Below are 26,542 nucleotides of genomic sequence, written 5' to 3'. Positions count from 1 at the left end.
AGTCACTCGTTGACCACGATGGCACCGAAACAGAGGACGACCGAAGAAAGGCAGAAATACTGAATTCAGTGTTCCGAAACTGTTTCACTGCGGAAAATCGTAACACGGTCCCTGACTTCAGCCGTCGCACGGACGCCAAAATGGAAAATATTGAAATAAACGATATCGGAATTGAAAAACAACTGCTATCACTTAGTAGCGGAAAAGCATCCGGACCAGACGAGATACCCTTAAGATTCTACAGTGATTATGCTAAAGAACTTGCCCCCTTTCTATCAGCAATTTATCGTAGATCGCTGGAAGAACGTAAAGTACCTAGCGACTGGAAGAAAGCGCAGGTCGTTCCCATTTTCAAGAAGGGTCATAAATCAGATGCGAATAATTATAGGCCTATTTCGCTTACGTCAATCTGTTGTAGAATAATGGAACATGTTTTGTGTTCTCGTATTATGACGTTCTTAGATAATACAAATCTGCTTCATCATAACCAACATGGATTCCGCAAACAGAGATCATGTGAAACTCAGCTCGCCCTATTTGCCCAAGAAATTCACAGTGCCGTAGACACTGGCGAGCAGATTGATGTCGTATTCCTGGACTTCAGGAAGGCATTTGATACGGTTCCGCACTTACGTTTAGTGAAAAAAATACGAGCTTACGGAATATCGGACCAGGTTTGTGATTGGATTCAGGATTTCCTAGAAGAAAGAACACAACATGTCATTCTTAACGGTTCAAAATCTGCAGATGTAGAGGTAATTTCGGGAGTACCGCAGGGAAGCGTGATAGGACCTTTATTGTTTACAATATACATAAATGACTTAGTTGACAACATCGGTAGCTCCCTGAGGCTATTTGCAGATGACACGGTTGTCTACAAGAAAGTAGCAACATCAGAAGACTCGTACGTACTCCAGGAGGACCTGCAGAGGATTAATGCATGGTGCGACAGCTGGCAGCTTTCCCTAAACGTAGATAAATGTAATATAATGCGCATACATAGGGGCAGAAATCCATTCCAGTACGATTATGCCATAGGTGGTAAATCATTGGAAGCGGTAACGACCGTAAAATACTTAGGAGTTACTATCCGGAGCGATCTGAAGTGGAATGATCACATAAAACAAATAGTGGGAAAAGCAGGCGCCAGGTTGAGATTCATAGGAAGAATTCTAAGAAAATGTGACTCATCGACGAAAGAGGTAGCTTACAAAACGCTTGTTCGTCCGATTCTTGAGTATTGCTCATCAGTATGGGACCCTTACCAGGTTGGATTAATACAAGAGATAGGCATGATCCAGCGAAAAGCAGCGCGATTCGTCATGGGGACATTTAGTCAGCGCGAGAGCGTTACGGAGATGCTGAACAAGCTCCAGTGGCGGACACTTCAAGAAAGACGTTACGCAATACGGAGAGGTTTATTATCGAAATTACGAGAGAACACATTCCGGGAAGAGATGGGCAACATATTACTACCGCCCACATATATCTCGCCTAATGATCACAACGAAAAGATCCGAGAAATTAGAGCAAATACGGAGACTTACAAGCAGTCGTTCTTCCCACGCGCAATTCGTGAATGGAACAGGGAAGGGGGGGATCAGATAGTGGTACAATAAGTACCCTCCGCCACACACCGTAAGGTGGCTCGCGGAGTATAGATGTAGATGTAGATGTAGTGGTTAGAGCCATTTTTTGAGGATCGCCACACCGCTACCGGTATCCGACACATGGAGTAGGATGATAATGCACCCAAATGTGTTAAGAAAACCATCAGTACGCACTTCTTCGCCAAGGCCGAACCTTGAGTGATCAACAGAAACAGCTTCGACGTGGCCATCAAGGTGTTTGAATGTTAGTCCCAGGGTGAAACGTCGTGCAACATCAGCGCAAACTTCCTCGGTCCGAAGTTTGGTGTACACGACGCTGCTCGTGAAGGAGAAGTGAATTCCTACTTCTCAAGGTACGAGATGGAGATCGTCACGTACGAACTGTATCACTTCACGATTTCGAGGTCGAGCATGATTCGCACGAAATGTGATCTTTATAGTACCACGGCAGTAAGATAACGCCATTGCAGGTCAGAACTTGCATTAATATGTGGGTGTAGCACCACGCGCTAACGAGTTGACTGAAACACGCCTTGCGGAGCGCTTCCCATAAGGCCGAGTACATCCGCCTATTGTCATGGCTATGAGACGACCGCCAACTGAGCTACTATGGAACGAATCACTACACTTTCTCAAAGATTTACTTCCGCCATTAACTCTTCTCCTACCTCCCAAGCTTCACAGAAGTTCTCCTACGGAACTTGGGGAAATAACACCCCTCGAACAAAGGACATTGCAGAGTTTCTTACGTTACATTTATGTACGTTCCGGATGAACTGCCTTCCCTGCACCATTCATCAGTCCTCTGCAGAACCTCCTGCAAGTCGCTACAGTCTTATGGCGTTGCTACGTTCTTATAGACAACAGAATCGTCTGTGAACAGTCTTAAGTATCTTCCTACGTTTTCAACTAGATCCTTGCTATACGAGTATACAAAACTCCAATGACATTAATGTGACCATCGCCTATGTTCGACATCAGCGTACAATAACCACTTATAGAAGGCAGGTGGCGGCACTAGCGATGGAGGGTACATTAAGTGTGTTGGGGAGATGCGGGATACAGTTCAGCCGTTGTCGTAATGCTGAAACGGGCAGATTTATCTGACGTCCAAAAGGACATGATCATTCACTTTCGGCCCAACCGTGGAAGTATTTCCGAAACGGCTACGTCTGTAAACTGTTCACTGTCATCGTGGATGAAGTTTACCATGAATGCAAAATAGCGCATTCTAAAATTGGCGCCGAAGCAATTGTGGTGCACTACGGGCTATACGAGTAGATGACAGGGCTGAACGACAGCGGCGGAGGTTGTGTGTAGGTGAATAGACGTGAAGCTGTTGAGCAACTGACAGCCCCGATGAACCAAGTAGTTACTACAGTGTCTCCTCGTTGACTCTACAGTGAACGTTACTGAGTATGGGTCTCCGCAGCAGGCACCTGGTTGATTCACCAATACTGACTGCACGTCAGTACCGCAACTGGATTCCACTGAGTTTCGACAGGTCGGCTTTCCAGGTGAATCGCGTTTTATGATCCATCGGACAGATAGCCGTTGGCGTGTACGCCGTGAAACGTCTGAAAGCAAACACACTGCAACAATCGTCGGAAGGGTCCTGGCCAGAATGGCGTTATGACTTTGGAAACGTTTTCGATGCATTCCCTGCATCATTTTGAAAGGTCACAGTGGATCAATACGAGTATTCATCTGTCTTTGGGGGCAATGTCCAAGCCTACATGCTGTTCTTGGTTCCTTGGAACGATGGCAACTATCCGCAGGGCAATGCAAAGTGTCACACGGCTTGCAGTGTACGTACGTGGTTCGAAGAGCAACAGCATGTGTTTACCATACTCCTGGCCACAAACCTCCCCGAATTTTAACCCAATCGAGACTCTGTGGACTACCACGTTCGGGTTGCTAGTTCAGTAGAGAGAGACGTAGTGCAGCTTGTAATCTCACTGTAGTCGGCATGGCTCTACATCGCTGTCGGTATCTTCCAGAACCTCATTGACCCTGTTCCTGAAGGTCTCACGGCGGCCAGGGCTCCAACAGATGGCTATTCATGCTTTTGACATGTGGTCGCATTAATGTGACAGGACAGTGTATACTCTACACAGTAACGGTTCTATCTCACCTCCTTGGATACTCGCGAAATTACCTTTATGTCTGTCGATTATGTTCCGTTGACATAGATTTGTTGAGAGCTATCTGCAAGGAAGACTTGAATTCAGTCACGAATCTTGTCCGGTACTCGGCGAGCTGATATTTGTTTCACTAAGCGGCAATGCCGGACCGTGTCAAACGCCCTCCTGAAGTCAGTTAATGCGGCATAATCCCTGCACAATGTTATAGGTATCTTGCGTTGTCCACATGCCTTTCCTCTACTAAGCGACTGTAGTTTCTTTTCTATTCCACAACTTCTGAAGTCAGTATCTCGCATTCTGGCGTTCCTATAGTGACTGGAAGGAGCGATCTTATTACAAAGGGCATTCAAAGAGTTTTGTACATGAAATTTATTGCGAACGCACTTGGAACATTTAGGTATACATAGATTCTACTCAATGTAGCCTCAATCAGCTGTGACGCATCTGGCCCAACGCTCTTTCCGTGATGTAAATGCACTTTGGTAAAACTCTGGGGATTTACTTTTACACCATCGCTTGACACAGGAAATAAGGTCTTTCTCACTATCAAATGTTTTACAACGCAGGTGGGCCTTCAGACGACCAAAGAGGTAAAAATCTGACAGAGCCAAGGCCGGACTGTAGGGAGGACGAGGAACAATTCTCCAACCCATTTTCCTGATTTTATCCTACGTCATAAGGACTGTATAGGGTTTGGCATTGTCATGGTGTAGCCTGATGGTCTGACCCTGAAGCGGTGGTCTATGGTATTGATTGCACGTCGCAGCTTGTCCAATGGCAAACAGTAGCGGTACAGGTTAATTGTGGAAGCAGGTTCCAAAAAGTCAATGAAAATGACACCACACTAATCCCAGAAGAAGGAGGACATTATTTTTCGGCCTACCGTTCGTGAAAGTCTTGATTTCTTCTTCCGAGGGGAACCCGGATGACGCCACTCCATGGATTGGGCTTTGCTCTCAGGTTCGGATAAAAACAACCTTGTTTCATCCTGGGTAATGATGCCATCAAAACACTGTTTCCACTCGTCAGTAAAGGTTTTCATTAGACACTCGCACGCATTCTTCCTCATCGTTTTCATTTCTCTTATCAATAATCTATACACCCAACGTGCATAGATTTTCTGTACCTCAGTGACTGTACCAGTGATACCTCACTACCCAATGACAAACGAGGCATTTAAGCAAGGTGTCGTGTCGTCACAAATCTGTCATTTTGGATAATTTGATTAATGCTCTCCTTATTCACATCACGCACTGCCTTAGATGGTCTACAGCATCGTGGATTGTCCAGTAGAGAGAAATCACTTCTCTAAACCTCTGCAACCATCGCTGGATACTGCTGCGATCCACTGTGTCCTTCCCATAAACAGGGAGCAACTTCCTATAAAACGATGTGGCGGGGTCATCACCGGTCTTGATGAAGAATTCCATCACCGACCGTTGTCGCAACACGACACCTACTTCAGAGTCCGTTATGGCTCACCTATATATAAAAGAATACTTTTAAATACCAATGTTCCAAGTATGTTCACAGAACATTTCATTCTCCTCCGGCAAAAAATAAAAAAAATTCGAGACGACTGTGCAAAACGTTCTGACGGCCGTTTGTACAATCCTCCGTCGTGAAATTATTTTTGAAGTTAGAATTCAATATTTTGTCCTTGTCTCTGTCATCTTTGTTTCGGTGTCACTGAGGTCACTGAGTGACTGAATAGGTGATTCCCAACAGCGTACTCATTTTGATAATACCAAAACTTTGTAAAGTTTTTAGTCAGTTCGTCTGGCCAAAATTTACTTTCAAAATAATTAAACACTTCCCTCATTGCTCTCCTTACGCTCATTTTCGCTTCATTCAATGCTTATTTGTGTATACCGGTATCTCCGTCTATACCAATCAATGGACTGTGACATAGCCAGTTCTGTGTACTTCAATTAAAATTTAGTTCTTACGTCGTAAGAGATTCTCTGTCTCACTGTCAAGTGGAGAAAGAAAATTGTTGAATCTTTCCCTCTTTTGATAAATTAGTAGGAACGCCCATGCGCTTAAGGCAGCGTAGAAACGTATTCTTGGTGAACAAAGGGAAGCATGTGTTCTTCAAATGGAATTCCCGCTTCAGTTTGCTAGAGGAACAATGGTATCCTCTATAGCGCCAGTATTATCAACGAAAGAAGCCAGCATGTTGGTTGTGGGGTCATTGTATGAGGCGGTTTGTGGTTCATCCCTCCGGTACAAATAACAACGTCCTATGACATAAATAATTAAGTAATAACTAATCGGTTGTTACCAATACTAGAGATCAAGTGGGGTGAAAAATGTTGTTCACGCACATGAATCATGCCATAGAATCAAAATGGCACCTACGTCTCCTATCAATTGAAATATTACCCGCCACACTAAAAACAGATTTTCCACAAAGGGTTCGTCTGCATAGTAACGAACGTGTAACTCTCTTATGTTTAGTGCGTTTGTCTTTCTTGGGATAATGGACTTCTGATTGTATTCGGTAAGTACACATACAAAATCGATATTTAATAGACTGTGTAACTATTTGGCCTTTCTAACGCGTCAGTTTGTCTGAACTGCTATATTCAGACCTTATACAGTCACCTACTTCATATGGGCTGTTATAAACTGTTGCGTCGTTCATTCGTTCACCGTACCATCTGAGAGTCAGCATTATCTTTTATGAGGTAGTTAGGAAGATGGTTCCCAATTTTGAGAGTCTCTATGTTCTCTTCACGTGTCCATTATTATGAAATCTTTCTCTGATGAATTATTCACCCTCTTTGAATCCTGAGGTGAGATATTTTGCTATCCGTAGTTTTTCAGCGTTTTTAATCAATCCACCCAGGTACCATGATACCTTCCAATTCTCTTCCCGTTGTGCAAAAGCAAAACACTAGTGGCTGGAATGCTGACTACTGTGTTAGGATCTCACATAATTTAATTTTCATTGAGATATTTCAATGTCACTTTATCTATGACAATAACAGAAGATGAAGAAATGAAATAAAATTCGTGCATCTCTCAGGACTTGAACCTAGATCTCCACACTCACAAAAGCAGCACAGTAAAAAAATGGTTCAAATGGCTCTGAGCGCTATGGGTCTTAACATCTGAGGTCATGAGTCCCCTAGAACTTAGAACTACTTAAACCTAACTAACCTAAGGACATCACACACATCTATGCCCCAGGCAGGATTCGAACCTGCGACAGTAGCGGTCGCACGGTTCCAGACGGAAGCGTCTAGAACCGCTCGGCTACACCGGCCGGCAGCACAGTAAAAATGATGCACAGAATATCCTAGACGAATGCCTTCCCTAACATAAACGTCAATCCACGACTTCAGCTTATTTTCCCCTTCTTAGATCGCCAATAACAAGGGGAAAATAAGCTGAAGACATTGTAGATAAAGATGAGACTCACCCATCTCAAGGAAAATTCAATATCAGATCACCTACATCTGAGGTACAGGCAAAATTTCACCATTACGTCCAACACTGGGGTGCTATTCATATAGCGAAGAGCCTCGTCAATAACGATGATCTAAGAGCTAGAAACTAAGCTGGAGATGTGGACTGAAGTTTCTATGGCGGATGATTTAGGACAAGGGTGGCCGAGGTTGGTGTTACGTCTAGCACACCTACATGATATACCGAGAAACCTGTGTTGAAATCTTGTCTGTGACAAAAATGTAAATTCTTTTCTTCAGCTTCTATCATTACTGTGGAATGAGTTGCGATGTTGGTTGGGTTTACGCAATTTTTCATATCATTCGATTGTCGTAAACATGTCCCCAAGTAAACGTTTTGCTTTTGTGGAAGAGATTACTTTTTGTTCTTTTTAGTTGCAATGTGTACCAGTGGTTTCGTATATTCTCTGTTTGCACCTGTGGACAGTTTAGCATGCAAAATCAATGCTGTTTATGCCTTATGTTGTTCTGCAAATCATTCGACTTCCTTTCGAGAAACGTGAGCACTTTTCATGAAAGCTTTGCGTTATCAATTCGCTTGGCTCGATTATACTTGATTTTTGGGCACTAGTGTACTACTTTCTCCATTATTGCCAAGTAATGCACCTTCTTTCAAAAAAGGCAGGTAAATGATTAATCGTTGAAGAACTGTAGGTAGGTAGGATCTTCCACATTCCCAAATTCATAATTAGAGTTTTGCGGTTTAAGAAAATAGATATTAGTGAAACACTATTTAAATTGGTTATAGCTTGCTTTAACAGCATGATATTACATAGGTGGAAGTGCACCCCCCCCCCCATCCCCAATCAACCATGTACTTTGCCGTTGGTGGAGTGGCTTGTGTGCCTATGTGATATAGACAGCCATGTCGCAAGTGGAACCACAACAGATGGGTTTCTGTTGCGATGTGAGACAGACAGGTGGTTTCTGAAAAGGGGCAGCAACACTTTTCAGTAACTGCAGCAGCAACAGTCTGGATGACTGGGTGAACTTGCCTTCTATTATGTTGGTGCATAAATTCGTAGCTTTAGTGTTTTGCATGTTGTTGTTCCGGTTGCTATGGATTTATGTATCGGTTGTCAGTTTTTATTTGTTGTTCACTACCGCTATTTGATCTTACATATTGTCACTTTGTCATTTGGAGATAGTGAGTGGAGCCATGGACGCTAGAAAATGGAGTGCCAAGTGGAAACATTGAAACATTTTCGATACTCTTCTGTTCGAGTTCACTATAGGAGTGAGAGAAGCGGAGGCCGTGTATGGGGATCACACCATTGGACAGGATATGGCTAGAAAATGGTTCCCTCGTCTTAAGGAGGATCTTTTTGACATTATTAGCTCTCCAAGTTCAGGAAGACCTTCGTCGTTAGATGAAGAGCGTTTAAACACATTAATCCACAATGATCCACGTCACTATACCCGAGAACTGGCTAAATGTGATGAACTGTAATGTGTATGCATGAATCCCTAAGGGACCCAACTGCTGAGGTCATCGGTCTCTAGACTCACACACTACATAAACTAACATATGCTAAGGACAACACACACACCCACGCCCGAGGGAGGACTCGAACCTCCGGCGAGAGCGGCCTCGCGATTCTTGACATGGCGCCTCTAACCGCGCAGCCGCTCCGCGCGCCGAAGAACTGTAATCATTCCACCATACTGCGCCATTTGCGTGCAATGGGGAAGGTTCGAATGGTTCAAATGGCTCTAAGCACTATGCGACTTAACTTCTAAGGTCATCAGTCGTCTAGAACTTACAATTAGTTAAACCCAACTAACCTAAGGACATCACACACATCTATGCCCGAGGCAGGATTCGAACCTGCGACCGTAGCTGTCGCCCGGGTCCAGACTGTAGCGCCTAGAACCGCACGGCCACTACGGCCGGCCGGGAAGGTTCGAAAATTGTTTGTGTGATTACAGCATGCTCTAAACTAAAATCACAAAAATCAGAGGGTAGTCATATATGCCTCTCAGCTTGCTCGTCGTCATTTGGCTCGAGAACAACGCCTACCAATCCTGGCCTCTACCGTTACTGGTGATGAGGAGTGGTGTCTTTATGCTAACATAAGGAAAAGAAAGGAATAGTTGAGCCCAAACAGAGCAGCAACTCCCCGTGCAAAGAACCCCGCACATCCACAAAAGACAACGTCAAGCGTCTGGTGGAACAGGGATGGAGCAACGTACTACGAATTGTTTCCCCTAGATGTAACCATCAGTACTGACAGCATTGTCAGCAGTCATATAGACGCAATCCAAGAACAACGAACAGGATTATTGCGTGAAGTGATGCTACTCGATGAAAAGGCCCGCCCGAAATCTGCTAGACTGATAAAACACGCAATGCAGGAATTGCGTTGGGAAGTCATTCCACACCCACCTTATTTACTTGATCCTACGCCCTCAGATTTTCACATTTTCCTCTGTCCATCCGACAGCTTTGAGGGAATTTACTTTCTAAATGAAAATGCGTTCCGAACATGGCACGACGAGTTCTTTGTATCAAAACCACGTCATTTCTACAGTCGCAGAATCGAAAAGTCACTCCAGCTGTTGTAAACAGTAAAGGAGAATATGTTATTGATGCCTAAATTCGCTGCTATGTGTACCTGTTATGTTTATTAAACTAATAGAAAAACGTTAAGAACTTATGCACAAAGCCTAATAGAAACCTTGGATTTCGAAGGAAATATCGAATTTAATTGGTGAAAAGAGAAAATATAAAAATTCAGTAAATAAGGCACGCGGAAGGGAACGCAAAGATATAAGATATGAATGAGATGCTGAAGGACTAAGCAAGAAAGGCTAGAGGACAAATATAAGGACTTAGAAGTATATTTTCCTGCGGAAAATATAGATACTGCTTACAGGAAAATTAGAGAACCCTTTCTAGAAAAGAGAAGCAGCTGTATGAATATCAAGAGCTCAGACAGAAAACCAGTACTAAGTGAAGGCAATATTATAGAAAGGGATGGAGTACGTAGATGATGCAGAGAGATATGATACTGCGAGAAGAATTTCACGAAGCACTGATAGACGTAAGTCGAAACAAGGCCACTGCAGCAAAAACATTCAGTCAGAACTACTGACAGCCCAGGGAGAGCCAGCCTTGAGAAAACTACGTGCAGGACATATGAAACAGATGAAATATCCTCAGACTTCAAGAAGAAACTAATAATTCCAATTCCAAAGAAAGCAGTTGCTGATAGATGTGAATATTACCAAACTATCAGGTTAATAAATCATCATTGAAAAGTACTAACATTTCATTTATTGCATATTTAAGACCTGCTGCTTGATATTTTAAAAAGCAGGCCGTACATTATACAGTTTTACATGTAACAACACATTGTTTCACATAACAAGCAAAGTTTGTTTTCAATAATGAACAAAGGTAATAACAATAAGTTACAAAGAAAATAAAATTAATTGTAAGTAACGGAGTATTAACGTAATAAACGTTAGTAGTTTTAAGGTAAACAATAGAAAGATAGTACTAATACGAAATAAATGGTACAAGCTGACCTTGGGGAAGATCAGTTGGGTTCCGGAGAAGTGTAAGAACACGCGAGGCAATACTGATCCTATGACTTCTCTTAGAACATAGGCTTAGGAAAAGCAAACCTACGTTTACAACATTTATAGGCTATGAACAATGTTCTTATAATGATGACTGGAATATTGTCGTTGGGCCGGCCGGAGTGGCCGTGCGGTTCTAGGCGCTACAGCCTGGAACCACGTGACCGCTACGGTTGCAGGTTCGAATCCTGCCTCGGGCATGGATGTGTGTGATGTCCTTAGGTTAGTTAGGTTTAAGTAGTTCTAAGTTCTAGGGGACTGATGACCACAGCAGTTAAGTCCCATAGTGCTCAGAGCCAATATTCTCGTTGAAATTATGAAGGTAGCAGGTGTACAGTACAGGAAGCGAAAGACTATTTACAACTTCTCCAAATATCAGAGAGCAGTTATAAGAGTCGAGGTGCATGACAGGATAGCAGTGGTTGTGAAGGGTGTGACAACGGTTGTAGCCTGCCCCCGACGTTATTCAGTCAGTACATTGAGCAAGTAGTAAAGGAAATCAAAGAAATTTGAAGGTTTGCCGATGACACAGTAATTCTGACTGAGACAGCTAAGGACTTGGAAGAGCAGCTGAACGGAATGGACAGTGTCTTGGAAGAAGGATACAAGACGAACATCAACAAAAGTAAAACCAGGATATTAGGGGGCAGTCGAGTTCAGTCAGTTGATTCTAATGGAATTAGGTTAGGAAACGAGACAGACGAGATTTGGTGGCAATGGAAAGAAGCATTTATACGGAAGAGAAATGTGGTAGCATCGAATAAAGATTTAAGTGCTAAGAAGTATCTTCTGATGGTATTTGCCTGGAGTATAACCATGTATGAAAGTAAAAGAAACCAGATAAACTGTATGGACAAGAAGAGAATGGGGGCTCTTGAAAGGTATTGATAGAGAGGAATGCTGATGATTAGATGGGTAGATCTAGTAGTTAATGAGGAGATACTGAATTGAACTGGGGAGACAAAGAATCTGTGGCAGAACTCGGCTAAAAGAATGGTTGGGTTGTTAGGACGCTACACATTCCAAGACAACAAGGGATCACTAATTTAGTACTGGAGGGAAGTGTGGGGGTTAGAAATCGTAGTGCGAGACCAAGAGATGAATACAGTGAGCAGATTGAGAAGGATGTAGATTGCAGTAGTTACTCAGATATGAAGAGACTCACACAGGATAGAGCAGCTTGGAGAGCTGTATCAAACCAGTCTTCTAACTGAAGACAACAACTGCAGCGACAACAATAACAACTGACTATGGTCAGCCGAAAATACATTATAATTTCAAGAAATGTGTATATACTAGAGTGGACAGCAGCTCACTTTTACTGGGAGACGTTAATAAAGAAACTACAATGGCTCCCACTTGAAACAATTGTATGGCTAAAAGAATAATTATATTGGAATAGTTAGGTCCCTATTTCTCTATAACCGCAACAGAATAAGTTTTCCAATAATTCCATTCGTCCAGTTAGAGCCACTGCATATAATGATACTCAGACAGATGAGACACATAATTAGACGATTCCAGAATCTTATTTGATAGTGTGCTGTGTTCTTTAGAATAACAATACTATGTCATTTTCCTTTTGTTTACTTCTGGAGGGTTATTCACCAATATAAAGACCGAAAAAGTGGAATAATCACCACGGATTAGAAGTCATTGTTTTTTTGTAAGGAATTATTTCATCAAAGAGAAATAACTGCGAATTTCCCTTTATGAACTTTTGGTTTCTGTGTGTATTTAGTCTCATCAGTTAAAAAGGAAAAAGACAAATTATACATCAGTATTGTTGTGTAAATTAGTTTGCTGATAGTGGTATGGTATGTAATAGACACATTTCATTTATCACAGAAAATAACCTTATTGCGTTGGGTAAAATTTCCCAGAAAAAAGGTGCAATTTTATCGTGTTTAACATTTAGCAGTAAAGATTTGGAATTAAAAAAAGTAATGAGTATGAAAGATTATTTAACTCAATCGTTGTTTGCCTATAATGGCTACAAATTTTTTTTCAAGTGGTTGGATATGAGTTCATGTGTGTCCACTTGCTGCAGTGTTATTTCTTTATCATACAGACAGGCTACAAATGGTCCAGTATAAAATAATGATCCTGTTGCACATATTATATAGTCTTAAGACGAATATTACAGTCCATTTACATAGAATCAGTCATTTTGTACCCAAGAAAATTTTTGGTGTTCCAAGTTGATCAGTAAATTTCATTCTTTTTTACTGACGACCATTGACATTTGAAGCTGGCCACCAACTTTACTGACTTTCGAAGTAAAGATTATTATGGGACTGGGTGTGGAAACTACAGAGCGTGCGTAAGCTTTGCAATCGGGACCCTGCCTGAGCTTTCCCCACCCTGTAGCTTCCCCCACTGCAGCTGTCTCCCACCACTGCCTGTGTGCCCCCACTCCGCGACTCCTCCAACAGTCCACGAAGAGCGCGGCTGACACTTAGTTCGAGTGAGATCTCCGTGCATAGTGCGACTTGTGTGAGCTATTCGAAGAACGTGTCAGTGCTTTGTGCGAGGTCCGGGCAGTTTCATAGTATCAGTTGGATCACTCTATAGTGCATTATGTCGTCACAGGCTGCCAATGAATTAGGACAGAACGCGGTTATGTGCTACTTCCCTTGGCTTCCGTACTACCTTAGGTACCAGCTTGGGTTTGATATTCTTGTTAATACTCCTGATGCAGAAGCAGATCCTTCCGTGGCAGATCAATCTCCGCGCTTGATCCATGTTCAGTTGCACTTTCCAGATGGGTTTCTCTTTAATCCTGCTAACTTCGATGAACTGCCACATCCCCTTTTCTTTCTAGGTGGTGACCAAGACGTCCACCCTCCACACCCCCATTTCAGTCCGCCAGTGTACCCAGATTACTTACATGCAACCGCACCCTTAAACCACCTTGTACAGATGTACTTCCACAGAGTTATGATGTGGCAAGGACAACTTGATACTCGTGTGGTTGTACATGTCGTAAATGGTCAGCCTGGGGAATTCCTGGCAATTGATGACACACTATACGGTGCCATTCCTCAGTGTAAGGAGTGCGGTGAGTTTCATAGAGAGCCAGAACACGTTCACAACAGACGACCACAAGACGGTCGAAAACGCAAGCATTCAAAGCAGTCGCACAAACAGTCAGGACGTTCACATCAGCATCACTCAAAGTCTGGAATCACAGGTCAACGAGACACACCATATCCACCTAGACCCACATGCAGTGAAAGTGTCGCCACAGACCCCAGTGAGTATAACGTAATGCTTATGAACTTCTTCATTAACAATTAAAGCGTAACATAACCTATTAACTATGATTGTCTTTGTAATGTTCTCTGTAAACGTGCTGCTGTATTCACGAATTGCACTATAGAACTATCAAATTAGAAAATGTCGTTGCCACTATCTAGCGAGACCAGGTGAATACACTGCTGCCAACAAGATTTGAAGTAATTGTGTTATGTAATCATTATGAACCTTCGTTAATCACTAACAAAATTCGTACTTGATTAGAATGTGATACGGTATATAAGCCAGATGGAGAATTCTGTGTGTGGAACATGTATGATAATTTCTTGACTGTGATGCATACTGAACAACTGCACACTTACAACTAGATAATACTAAAGCAAACTAAGAATTCTAAAGTACATATGTGTTATGTACATAGAGCGTTATTCTGTACAGACTGCAGCACGTGCTACAATCTGTCTTGGCCATTTTAGTTTCAAGTCTTTCCTTTTCAGCACTGTTTCGTTATTTTATACATATCCTGTGGTGTCACCGCCAGACACCACACTTGCTAGGTGGTAGCCTTTAAATCGGCCGCGGTCCGCTAGTATACGTTGGACCCGCGTGTCACCACTATCAGTGATTGCAGACCGAGCGCCGCCACACGGCAGGTCTAGTTCAGAGAGAATCCCTACCACTCGCCCCCAGTTGGACAGCCGACTTTGCTAGCGATGGTTCACTGTCTACATACGCTCTCATTCACCGAGACGACAGTTTAGGATAGCCTTCAGCTACGTCATTTGCTACGACCTAGCAAGGCGCCATATTCAGTTACTATTCTGAACAGATAATATTGTGAATCATGTACCGTCAAGACCGACATTCATCATTAATGGATTAAAGTTAAGTATCAAACTAATTACGTCCGCTTTCTGAAATTTAATTCCTTGTCATGTTCCAGACCTCACGTCAGTAGAGCCCTTCCCTCCTCACGCCAGCCTGCGTGAGCTAAAACGCGCGCATTTCGGCCCCCACTAGTAACACGGTGTTGGCTCTTCTGCCAACACAACACATCCAGCCCTAGTTTTGTATTCTATGCAGAAATTACAATAATGTGGACTTATGTTCATAGTCACTGAGGGGAAAGTAACAAAATTTATTTATATGTGTTTGCTTTTCTACTAGATACAATAACAAATTTCTTACCAAACATTTATGAGGATGAGTTCTCTGAAGGATAATATGAAAACATACAACAAATTACATTCTGTCACTCAGTAAACGGTATCTAATTTAATACTACACTGCTAGTTGTAGACTTCCACTGATTGTCTGTTATAGCCAAATAAAATTTTTTTCAGGCTAATGAAAATATCTAAATTTCCAGTATGCAAATCTAAATTAAATTGTGCACAGTCGTGACTATCAAGTTTCTAAGTTCAGTTGTATTTTGGAAACTCAAAATTCCTAAGTAAATCACAAATAATTTGCACAAAACATGAATTTTTTCACATGAATGAAATTGTTTCAGGAGTCACAGTTGTGCATTAAGTTATCTTGTTTAAGTTTTTACCACAGCCCAGAATAAAACACAACAGGACATTCCAGTGACTTAGCAGTCTTGCAGAGCATACAGCAGCCAAGAAATATTCGTTTACTTGTAATTTCTTTTTATAAGAATAACTTTCACTAGATGTGCTGTATTAAACTAGTTATCAGTGAATTACCTGTAGCAAATAATTTGTTAGATTTCGGTTAAATATTCTACCTTTTTTTTCAGGAAACCATCTGCAAAATCAAGAGGAACCTACACTGATTCATCAGATGGCAGGTGAAGATCAACATGGGTTACCTGAAAGGATGGAATGATTACAACACAAATAGGAGAATGTCAGATCAGTTTCCACCCAGGCTACTGCTGCCACCGCCATAAAGAAAATGGATCGTTTTGATGAGGATGGTCGGAATAATGGTGAAAATTTTGTTCATGGTGACGAATGCATATTTTTTGACGGGTGGGTAATATACATGGATTAAAAGCTACGTAAAATGTCCATGTTCAACAGTGAACATTTAATAGGGAATAGCTATGTCTACAGAATTCATCACTGTTAGATGAATAAGCTTAATATAAAAACTTGTACTGAAGCTGTGACAGCAGTCATACTATTTTTGTTGCGGAATTACTAAAGTTAGGAGGGACAATTACAGTAAAGAATAACTGGAAATAGAAGTAGATATTTGGGTTGAATTAGACTCTTGTAATCAGGTTATTAACCTTTGGATATGGTAAATAATATCTGACCTATATAGCTGTGTTGTTTGCGCACTACAGTTCGATATGATTTCATGAATTATAAATTTAATGGTTGTTACGAGTGACTGGCAGACTGTTTGTGAGAATTAAGTGAAAAAAACATTTTTATACAGTGTGAAGAATGGATGCTTACCTTTACCAGATATTATATCATACTTTATTGTTTATCATAGCCTTTTATAGCATACTGCAGTATATTGAAACATTTCTTGTTAGATAAATTTTTGGGGATGTGTTTTTCTCTAGCTATAGTACATGCATATCACTACAACTTGTAAAATGTATGACTAATTTAATTTTTCTATAAAGGAGTTCTGATTGATCAGTTTTCTATGACTCTCCCAAAAATGATAGTATCTTACACCTGTAATTCCTGTGCTAAAAATATGTAAAAAGTACAGTTTTATACTTATTCACATAAATCCACCAGTTAGCCTTAATATAATTGTCAAAATATTTATGTAATTGACATTTTGCCTTTTGATGTATTTCTTTCTAATGAGTATTTTATAGTGATGTAATATTATGTCTGTATGTTTCTCATTTATTAAAGATTCAATATGTTGAACAAAATCCCTTTCATGTGATTTTTTTCCCATTGGAATTTAGGCTACAAGTAAGCAGTGACATATCTAAATACGAGCTCAAGAACTTCTACAGCGTATAATGACGGCTAACATAGAGAAAATTAATATGAATTCTAAGATTATAGGTCCCTATAATCAACACAGTTTAGTAGTGTGAGACGAGATAACATATCTTAATTAGAGTATTTTACTCATCATCAATGTTTGTGATAAAATGCTGCCATGAAAATGGTGTCAGATTTTCTGAAGCATTCACTGAAGTTACACACAGAATGTTTCTTTCATAACCAAAGCAGAGATAAAAATGTACATAGAAAACTAGCAATGTTACTCTGTCAGAAACAACAGCTGCTATTTCTCGAAACTTTTGCAAGTATGACTCCAGATCTGCTGTACATACTTAACGTATGTATATATAGAGTAAATACGTCTTTTATAAGTGATGTAATTGTAATAAACAATACTCGTACATGCAGTTTTGCTTATATTGTGGTGCTTACAAGATTCAGGACAAAAATTTCGACAGAATCTTTCACTGAATGACATAGTATTCATCAAATTAACTTTTATCGAAGTTAGTAAATTAGCGGCAAAAAATTCGTCATGTGACTACAGCAAATTTGTAAGAGAAAAATTACAGTTATTGTTCTTTAGGAATTTTCATGAATCTGATGCTGAAAATAAATGGATGTAATATATATTTCTCAAATACACTATTGTTGTGGCAGCAAGGAAGCTGGTAATTGTGTCAGTATTGAAGTGGTACTAAAATTCTGGAGCATTTATTAACTTTTTAAATGTTTTAATGATCTTTATTCTTGTATGTCTCTCCCATAGTTTTCACATCAATAATTGTCACTATCCTGGTTGAAAGATTGTAATGCCACTGAGAACAAAACAAAAATTTTATTTCTAGAATATAATACATAATAATACAAAAATTTATGTTGTGAAACAAATACTGTTCGCAAAATCAATGCCTCTCATAAAATATAGTTTCACTCACTGGAAGTAGCACACATTACTGCAGTTCTAATTCATTCAAAATTGCTCTGAGCACTATGGGACTTAACTTCTGAGGTCATCAGTCCCCTAGAACTAAGAACTACTTAAACCTAACTAACCTAAGGACATCACACACATCCAAGCCCGAGGCAGGATTCGAGCCTGCGACTGTAGCGGTCGCGCGGTTTCACATTGCTGCGCCCAGAACCGCTCGGCCACTCCGGCAGGCTCTAATTCATTAGCAGTGCTTTTAATCAGTACAAAATCAATTAGCCATGAATGCTCTGAAATTATGTTCACACATTAATGATCTAACATTTTGATCACTAAAAACCATCCTTGCTCAATGTATTCCTATGTGTTTTATAAGACTAAATGCTCTTAGACAAATATTCTGAAACACCGCCCACCTCACATACTAAAAAGAGAATATAAAACATGAAGTAATTGACAAGTAAATAAAAACAGGATGCTGTATTACTTAAAGGCAAAATATGAGGACACTGTAGTTGTTTCGTCAACAACGATAAAACATATTGTGAAGTTATTTTTAGTTCATTATGAAAGTTAAGAAATTAAATTTAAAATTTCTGTACAAAATACTTTTAATAGTTCATTAAATAGGCGACCAAATAAGTCAGTCAACTGCATTTATACCTCAATAATCATAAAGCTGCTGTCACAACACAGTCGTAACAAAATGTCACGTAGAAGACAGGCGGCCATGTTAAAAATGAATAACAAAACTACATAAAGTTTGGATTGGTCACTATTTAAAAATTCATCCTTCAAATTAACGTGAGTTTGTTGTTCCCAATATAACGCACTTCCAACATACCCATCTTCAGAAATCTTTCAAAAAATATCAAAAAATCTATGGAAATTACAAAAGAGAATCACTAATGTAATAGTTACAACATTGCCACCGTACTTCGTCGCAATTGACCATGGATATAATAAACAAGAAAATAATATAAAATTACTCTGAAAATAAGAAAACGAATGAAATGAGCCATACTGGCTGACCTCAGATTGTAACAAAACCTAGCAGTTGAAAAGAGCACAAGAGCTACAGTGAGCGTCTTTACAAAAATTGTAAGAGCATAGAAAGAGAATAAACAAAATAAATATTTTGTAATACAATTCGATGAAAATTGAGGGTACAGTTTGTTACTGCTAGTATAAAAAGTAACAGGTGAAAATGAGAATATGATGTAATGTCTGTGCAAACTACCTCTTCTCGAGATACAAAAAGGTATAAAGAGTTAAGACTTTTGAAAACGATAATGACATTCAATGTCTGAGCAAACTCAATTTTGTATTTAGATACGTCCTATTCCTTGAACTATCAACATTCTGTATAGTGTTTGTAGCAGAAAATGGCGCGGGTTGTGTGTTGTGAGGGGAGAAGATGGGTAATATGAGAGATCAAGGAGGTGTCACAGTACAAGTGTACAAGTGTTAAATCATCTTACTTTTGGCAACTGTTTTGGGAAATTATAGGTCCTGCGTCTGTAACAAGTCTTGAAAAATATCAACAACCACTTCCGATTTGTGTGTAGAGTGGATTTGCTCATACAAAATATTACGTGTGCTGCCATTAATTTTTTTTTTTTTGTAGATTTCAATCTCTTCCAAAATATCCAAATCTCACCATTTGCCCTCTATACTGAGACAGGTAAAGGCTTTTCAGTTGCCTCCAAAATATGTTTATTACAGACAAGATGGTATCCTAGGGCTGTGGAATTTTTATTGGAGTGTTCCTGAAACCTTTTTTGAAAATCACGAAGCATTTTTTATCGGTGATAGCTAATATAATCATGACCGTTGACTCTCTTGTCACCCAAGGGCCTACAAACGTGCGTTCTTCTGTGCAATATTAAACAGATTAGCAAAGTGAGACCTCGACCAAGCATGCATTGAGAAAGAACAGACAGTCATACAGATCAGTTTGCAAGATGTTTAATGCGTTAAAGTTCGGGGTCTACCTCTTATTCAAACCGGTTTAACGAACGTAACACAAGGGCATTTAGCAAAGCTAATACACAGTTACGCTTCCAGACACATAGAAAGGTCAGATCAGTGCTGCACAATTAGGCAGGTGAAAACCTAATTGGATTTTAAAACAGGTGCCTTCAATAAAATCATGTGACTCTTGTGAAAAAGAATTTGATCAATCGAACAGATAGTGATATTCAAGCAAGATTTAACGAAGACTACAATAAAACAACACACCCTTAAGATGCTATTTTGTCAGGACCAGACATACATTGGCGGCAATTGAAGAGTTTTTAACTGTCTTCCATTCAGAGCCAAATGGTTTACATTTGGATATATTGGGAGAGATAGAAATCGGCAAAAAATTTAATGACAACCTACGTAACATTCTGAATGAGCAAATCAACTCTAATCGGAAGAGCGTGTCTGACGTTTTTCAAGACACAGGTCTTTTAGTTTCCAAGTTCCGTGTACTAAATAATGTAATTTGGCACTTGTGCTGTGAAGCCTCCTTGGTCAACTGCGTTCTTTATAGAGTCACATCTCAAATTACTTTGTACACAGAGTTCCAGTCTGAACATATCTATTTCCTTTTCACAAAAACAAAAAAAGATATACAGGTGTTAACTAGTAATTCCTACCCATCACCTTCTTACATTAAAATACTGGAATTTTTCTATGGAAAGGAAGGAATTGTCAAGGAGAAATTTTCTCAGGTTATTATCAAATTTTACTTAGCTCTCTGTGAGCTGTATTAGTGATCAAAATTTGTTGTTGCAGCATTGAGTATCAATTTTCGTACTTACGACAACTTTAAGGTGGAGTAATGAATGTCATTTTTCCTTCTGGTATTGTAATTATTTATCTCATTGTTCCCCTTGAACGGTAGTGGATTATTTATAACCAATTTCATGAAGGAATAAATATACTGTGAAGCAGTAGTCGGAACGCCCAACTCCTTCAACACAGGACACACATTATCATCACGACACGTTTTTGCGAAATGAAGATTTTCTTTCTCAAAGATGAATTATGCCAGAACATTATTTCATAATACACTATTGAACGAAAATACGGTAAATATGTAAACTTTCTGGTTTCTTTCCCCACAAGATTTATAATGATTCTAAGCTCAAATGTGGCTGAAATGAGTTGAGTTGTTTTAAGAGTTCCTAAATGTGTTTTTTCCAATTTAAATTCTGATCAATATGGACCACTAAGTATGTTGAAGTTTCCACCGTACTTATTATTTCTTCTTCATGTGTTACACTTATCATTGGTGTAGTACCTCTAGACATGCAAAACTGAATATGTTGTATCTTTTTAAAACTGAGGGTGAGAAAATTCTCAAAAAAACCAGTCAATGACACTTTTAAGAACTTTGTTTACAATTTCTTCTGTTTCTGTGTGTATGCTTACATTGATTATAATAATAGTCAAAAAGAACTAATTCTGCTTGTTCTATACTAGATGGACGATAGTTTACTTACATGAAGAAGAATACACGACTTAAGGCTGAACATTGAGGAAGCCCATATGTGATTTCCTCCCAGTCAGAACTCTGCCCCTAGATTATATTGCTTGAATTACTAACAACATATCTCTGCATTCTTTTGGTTAGATGCAACATTATCCATTGATTGACTATATCATCAATCCCATAAAATGTTAATGTTTCTAGGAGAATACAGTGACTCACGCTGTTAAATGTCATAGAGAAGTCGCAGAAAATACCTACCAGTGCTATTTTATTATTTAATGCTTGTAAAATCTGGCGATCGGACGTGTAAATGGCATTCTCAGTAGTGCAACACTTCTGGAACCCAAACTGTGATTTGCTAAGGATACTATTGTTCCTAAGGTGAGATACTATTCTAGAATACACCCCCATATAAAATATATTGGAGAATGATGTCAGCAGTGAAACAAGTAGATAATTATTGACATCTCTCTTGTTACCTTCCTTAAAAGGGGGTTTAACAACGCCATATTTCAGTCTCTCTGAAAAAATGCCTTGAGTTAATGACACATTACATTTTTCAGAGTAAACTGGGCTTCTTATATGGAAACAAATTTGTCGTTTTCTTTTAGAATTATACGTTGTGGTGTTGGAAGTCAGATGTAGAAGCTGGAGAGATCTGTAGTGACTGAATAAAGAGTCCCTGACCGTTCTTTCCACCAACCAGCCGTCTTCTAAAGTTGTGTCTCCAGCGCAGAAGACAGCTCGTCGGTTGCGGGATTATCTTCGGTGGAGTCTGCTATGCTGCCATCTCGAACTCTAACCTGTGTTTGTACTTTTTTTGTGGGATGCCATTTGCCCAGGTTAGTCTCTGTATCTACAGAGGGCAAGATCTGTAGTACTGACAGTGATGGTAGGCGACACCTTTTATAATGTATCCTGTTTGTTTATATTTTAAAATATCACTTTTTACACTGTCGTCTACAACACTCGACATAGCTTTCGTACTAGTACGGTAAGTTTTCTGACAACTTCCGATATAGAGTACAACTTCTGTCCAAAACGGAGATACACGTCCGGCCCTCCGGAACACCCTAAACAGAGTGACTAGTGCAGCCGAAGTACTTCATCTCACAGGGGTGCCAAAGCGACCAGAAGCATTTCTGTTGTAATATCATTAATCTTATGTTTCTCAAAACCAGTGAAATTGAATAAATGAAAACGATTGACTCGTAGGGTAACCATGAGAGATTGTCATATTGAAAATTCGATTAAATACAATGAAAAACATATAAATAATTAATAAGAGAAATTAGGCATTTTAGCGCCTAACTCCCGAACGTGCCGACCAATCAGAAGCAAGTTCAGTACAATTGGCTGACTCTCCCACGCGAATGGTATATACTGTATCATCTGTTGCTTGTACCTCAATCCACTTTTGTACAATACGCTACTTCACGAGTATCAAGGTGCATGAAGGTGAGTTTCTAGCAAGATAAAATACTGGCGGCCACAGCTAGCAACATCACACATCTTTCTCCTTCTTCCATTTCCAAAATTGACCTCTTCTCGAAGACAACTAACAATTTTGGAAATGAGAAAATTTTGCCCTAAATTTAGAAAAAATCATAGCCGTTTCCAGTCTCTCAGTAGGTCCCCTACTCTCTCATTCATGGAAATCCTTAAAAAAACTAGGAAATTGTTGTTCCTAAAAGATCATCCCAATGAACCAAAACCATATTCTTACTAATGCTAAACATTATACTTTCTCATCTAAATTCTTTCAAAAAACGTTAACTAAGGACACATTATATCATGAACTACTTCTTACTACAAAATATCATTTATTATTTGCAGCACATAGCTGTCTTTTAAATTTTCTGTATTCTTGTTATTCAACAGTAAACATTGGCTCCTGGGCCATTAAATCTCCTCATAAACAGTCACTAAACTTATTGATGATTATATATGATAGGAACCAAACAATATATGTCATCGGCGCAATGCCGTCCATCACACTTTTCTCATCTAGTATCAGCGCACTGCTGTCCACTTTTATCTAATAACACATTTTTCACTTACACCAGCACTAGGCCATCCATATATATTGTTTACTATCACATAATTCATAAAGTCTCTAAATTATATAAGCATGTAAGTGTCATTGCATAAAATTCATACATAGAAGTTACATAGTTTTACAATATACCCAACGTTGCATTGAACATAATACAATAATATTTACAATGTCTTTGTTACTGTTACTGTGACTACAGGACTTTTATTTGAATTGTCTCCTCGTATGGCTAACGTTTTTGTTTCTTAACCTTGACTCATCAGTCAGTGCACCCTCGCCCCATCTGTTAATATTCTGTCATTATGCATCAGATATGACTCATTCCAGTCAGCACTTACTTTCATTCAAGTAAATAACGGCGCTCGACGCACCACTATCTTACGTCTACTTACTGAAAATGGAAATGATACGAGAATAACTCTCATTTTATACTTCAGGTTTAATTTTTATTTCATTTGGTAAGTTAACTGGGCATTCAAATAAGATTCATAGATCTTTTGAGAGAACTGAAAATACCCTATAACGTGATGACAGAGAAAAATAGCGAAGCTTGTAGCTTATTAAGGACTTTACTGATCAAACATGTAAACATTATGAATATAACAAACATTTCTCATGTGCTTTATCCATTTGTATCTCAGTACTTTTTATTGTCTTTATCCTGTGTGAGATTCATGTTTCGTGTTCATTAGCTGTGTGGGAAACATTTCTGCATCGTGATACAATTAATAATAATGCTTCGGCGGAAATACCTAGCCTACTAATCCCTAAATGTGTGGCCGATTCTCACGTCGCCTATTACCTTTCTAATCCTTGCCATCATATATGAGGTGTCGACTTCTGTGGTCGATGCAAAACTCTGTTATCATCATTTTAACTGTGGCTGGGCTCATCCCAGCCTAAATATATATCTATTGCATCGGGAAACCCATCATTGCTTGTAATCACTCGCAGATCACCTACCAATTGTTGCTAATAAAGTTTAATCTAATCGTCTCAGCACCACTGCGTACTGTTTGTTCTAATTGTATCCACTTACATGGTTCGGCGCTGTCTTGTTCCTCTGAATCAGCTGCAAGCTAGCTAAATAAAGGAATATATAAGAGTGTTTTCTCTGTATATATGCGTGTGTAATTCCTTTACATTTCATAACATGTACCAAAAGTTTCTGTATGTAGGGTGTTATGCTGCTTGCATGGATGATGATTTTAGGTCTTATAGCCTAGGTTCTGTATTTGTTTTACAAACTTTATCCCGCATGTTATCTTTTGTGATACATATGTATAGTCTATGTTCGGTTGCTTAAATATTTAATTACTATGTCTTTTGTTTCAGTTGATCCCTTCTTGTCTCTCTTTTATTTTTTACTTTATTTTATTTATTTATTTAATTAATTTATTTATTTATTTTGAATAGTGAATAAGGATAGATGACAGATTTTAGTTCAGAGTGATGAAGAGTGAAGAACTAAGAATGTGAAAAGAAATGAAGTAAACTGTTAGTTAACTCGGATGCCTAGTAGGCGTCAGCTACCTAGCAATGCAAACAGTGCTACTGCCTGCTGAGGTTTCCCGACATGCTATTCCTGTATGAGTTATGGTGGACGTAGCGGACTGCACACCTGTTCTTACGCCAGCCTTCCAGCACTTGTTTGTTGCCCGAAAGCGCGTCCAGCCAATCTAGTACACACAGGAGGCTGTTAACCTCACTCTTCCTAAGGTGAATTAACTCATCTTGTAAAGACACTGAAACTTAGGAACTATTATTTTTACCAAGTCAGATTCACGTAAGGATTCAGTTAAGTATTGATCCTTTTCCCAGTAGTGCTGGAAGAACTCCTTGTAACTATCGCAGCCACTGTTTTCAAAGCTCCTGGCTTCAAATATTTCTGTTTTTATAATGTATTGTGTACTTGGGGGACAAGTATTGGTTTAAGAATGCCTTAACGAATTCTTGTTGTGTTTTACATGTGCTGTTGGCTCCTGTTCCCCATGATATAGCATCCCCTTCAAAACGATTGGCTACAAATTTGATTTTCTGCTGTTCTGACATGTTGTCAGCTATGATTCCCTCAAACTGACGAATGAAATCAACAGGATGTACACTATCTTTGCTAGAAAATTTATGAAATTTGTAAGCATCAGCATTGCTGACTACATCATTAATATGGACAACACCCTTACGTTTCTCCCGTTTAGTCCCCATTTCGAGATTCTGTTTTAAATTCAAATGGTTCAGATGGCTCTAAGGACTATGGTACTTAACATCTGAGGTCATCAGTCCCCTAGAACTTAGAACTACTTAAACTTAACTAACCCAAGGACATCACACACATCCTTGTCCGAGGCAGGATTCGAACCTGCGACCGTAGCGGTCGCGCGGTTTCAGACTGAAGCGCTTAGAACCGGTCAGCCACAACGGCCGGCTGTTTCTGTTTTAACGCCATTTCCACATCATATATGTTTTTCTCATCTCATTTAGTAGAGATATGATTTCTACCTCTTGTTCCAATTCTCTCAAACAACCCTACATCGTATTTGTATTACCATTACAAACAGATTCTACTCATGATACTTTACGGCTAAGGATTACATTTTCGTCTTTTAAGTCTACGACCTGTTTGTTTTGTCTTTATGGGTATCTTCGCAAGTGTTGTTTATTTTACACCGATCATTACTTAATTTAATGACTTTATCCCTAACTGACAATACAAAAGTACCTTGAGCTTGCATGAGGTCATTTATTTTCGCTACTTCGTCATCAATCTTATGATTAACCTCTCGCTTAGACTTATCTAATTTTTTACCCCATTCTTTAATCTCATAGTCAATTCTTTTTTCTCAAGCCCCTATTCTAGTTCCATGAGAACCAACCCTGGTCTCTAAATGTTCAATCTTATGATTAATTTTTGCTATCTCCTCGTTTGTTGTTTTTATTTTATCAACAAGTAATTTTTGCACTTTCTTTAATTCATTTGATTTCTTAATTACTTCTTTTTGCTCAGATACTAACTCTATTACCATTTCAACCACACTTTTATTATTGCC

This window comes from Schistocerca piceifrons, chromosome X (genome assembly GCF_021461385.2).
Source record: "Schistocerca piceifrons isolate TAMUIC-IGC-003096 chromosome X, iqSchPice1.1, whole genome shotgun sequence".
In the NCBI taxonomy this organism is placed as follows: Eukaryota; Metazoa; Arthropoda; class Insecta; order Orthoptera; family Acrididae; genus Schistocerca; species Schistocerca piceifrons.
Note: the sequence above shows the minus strand (reverse complement) of the source record.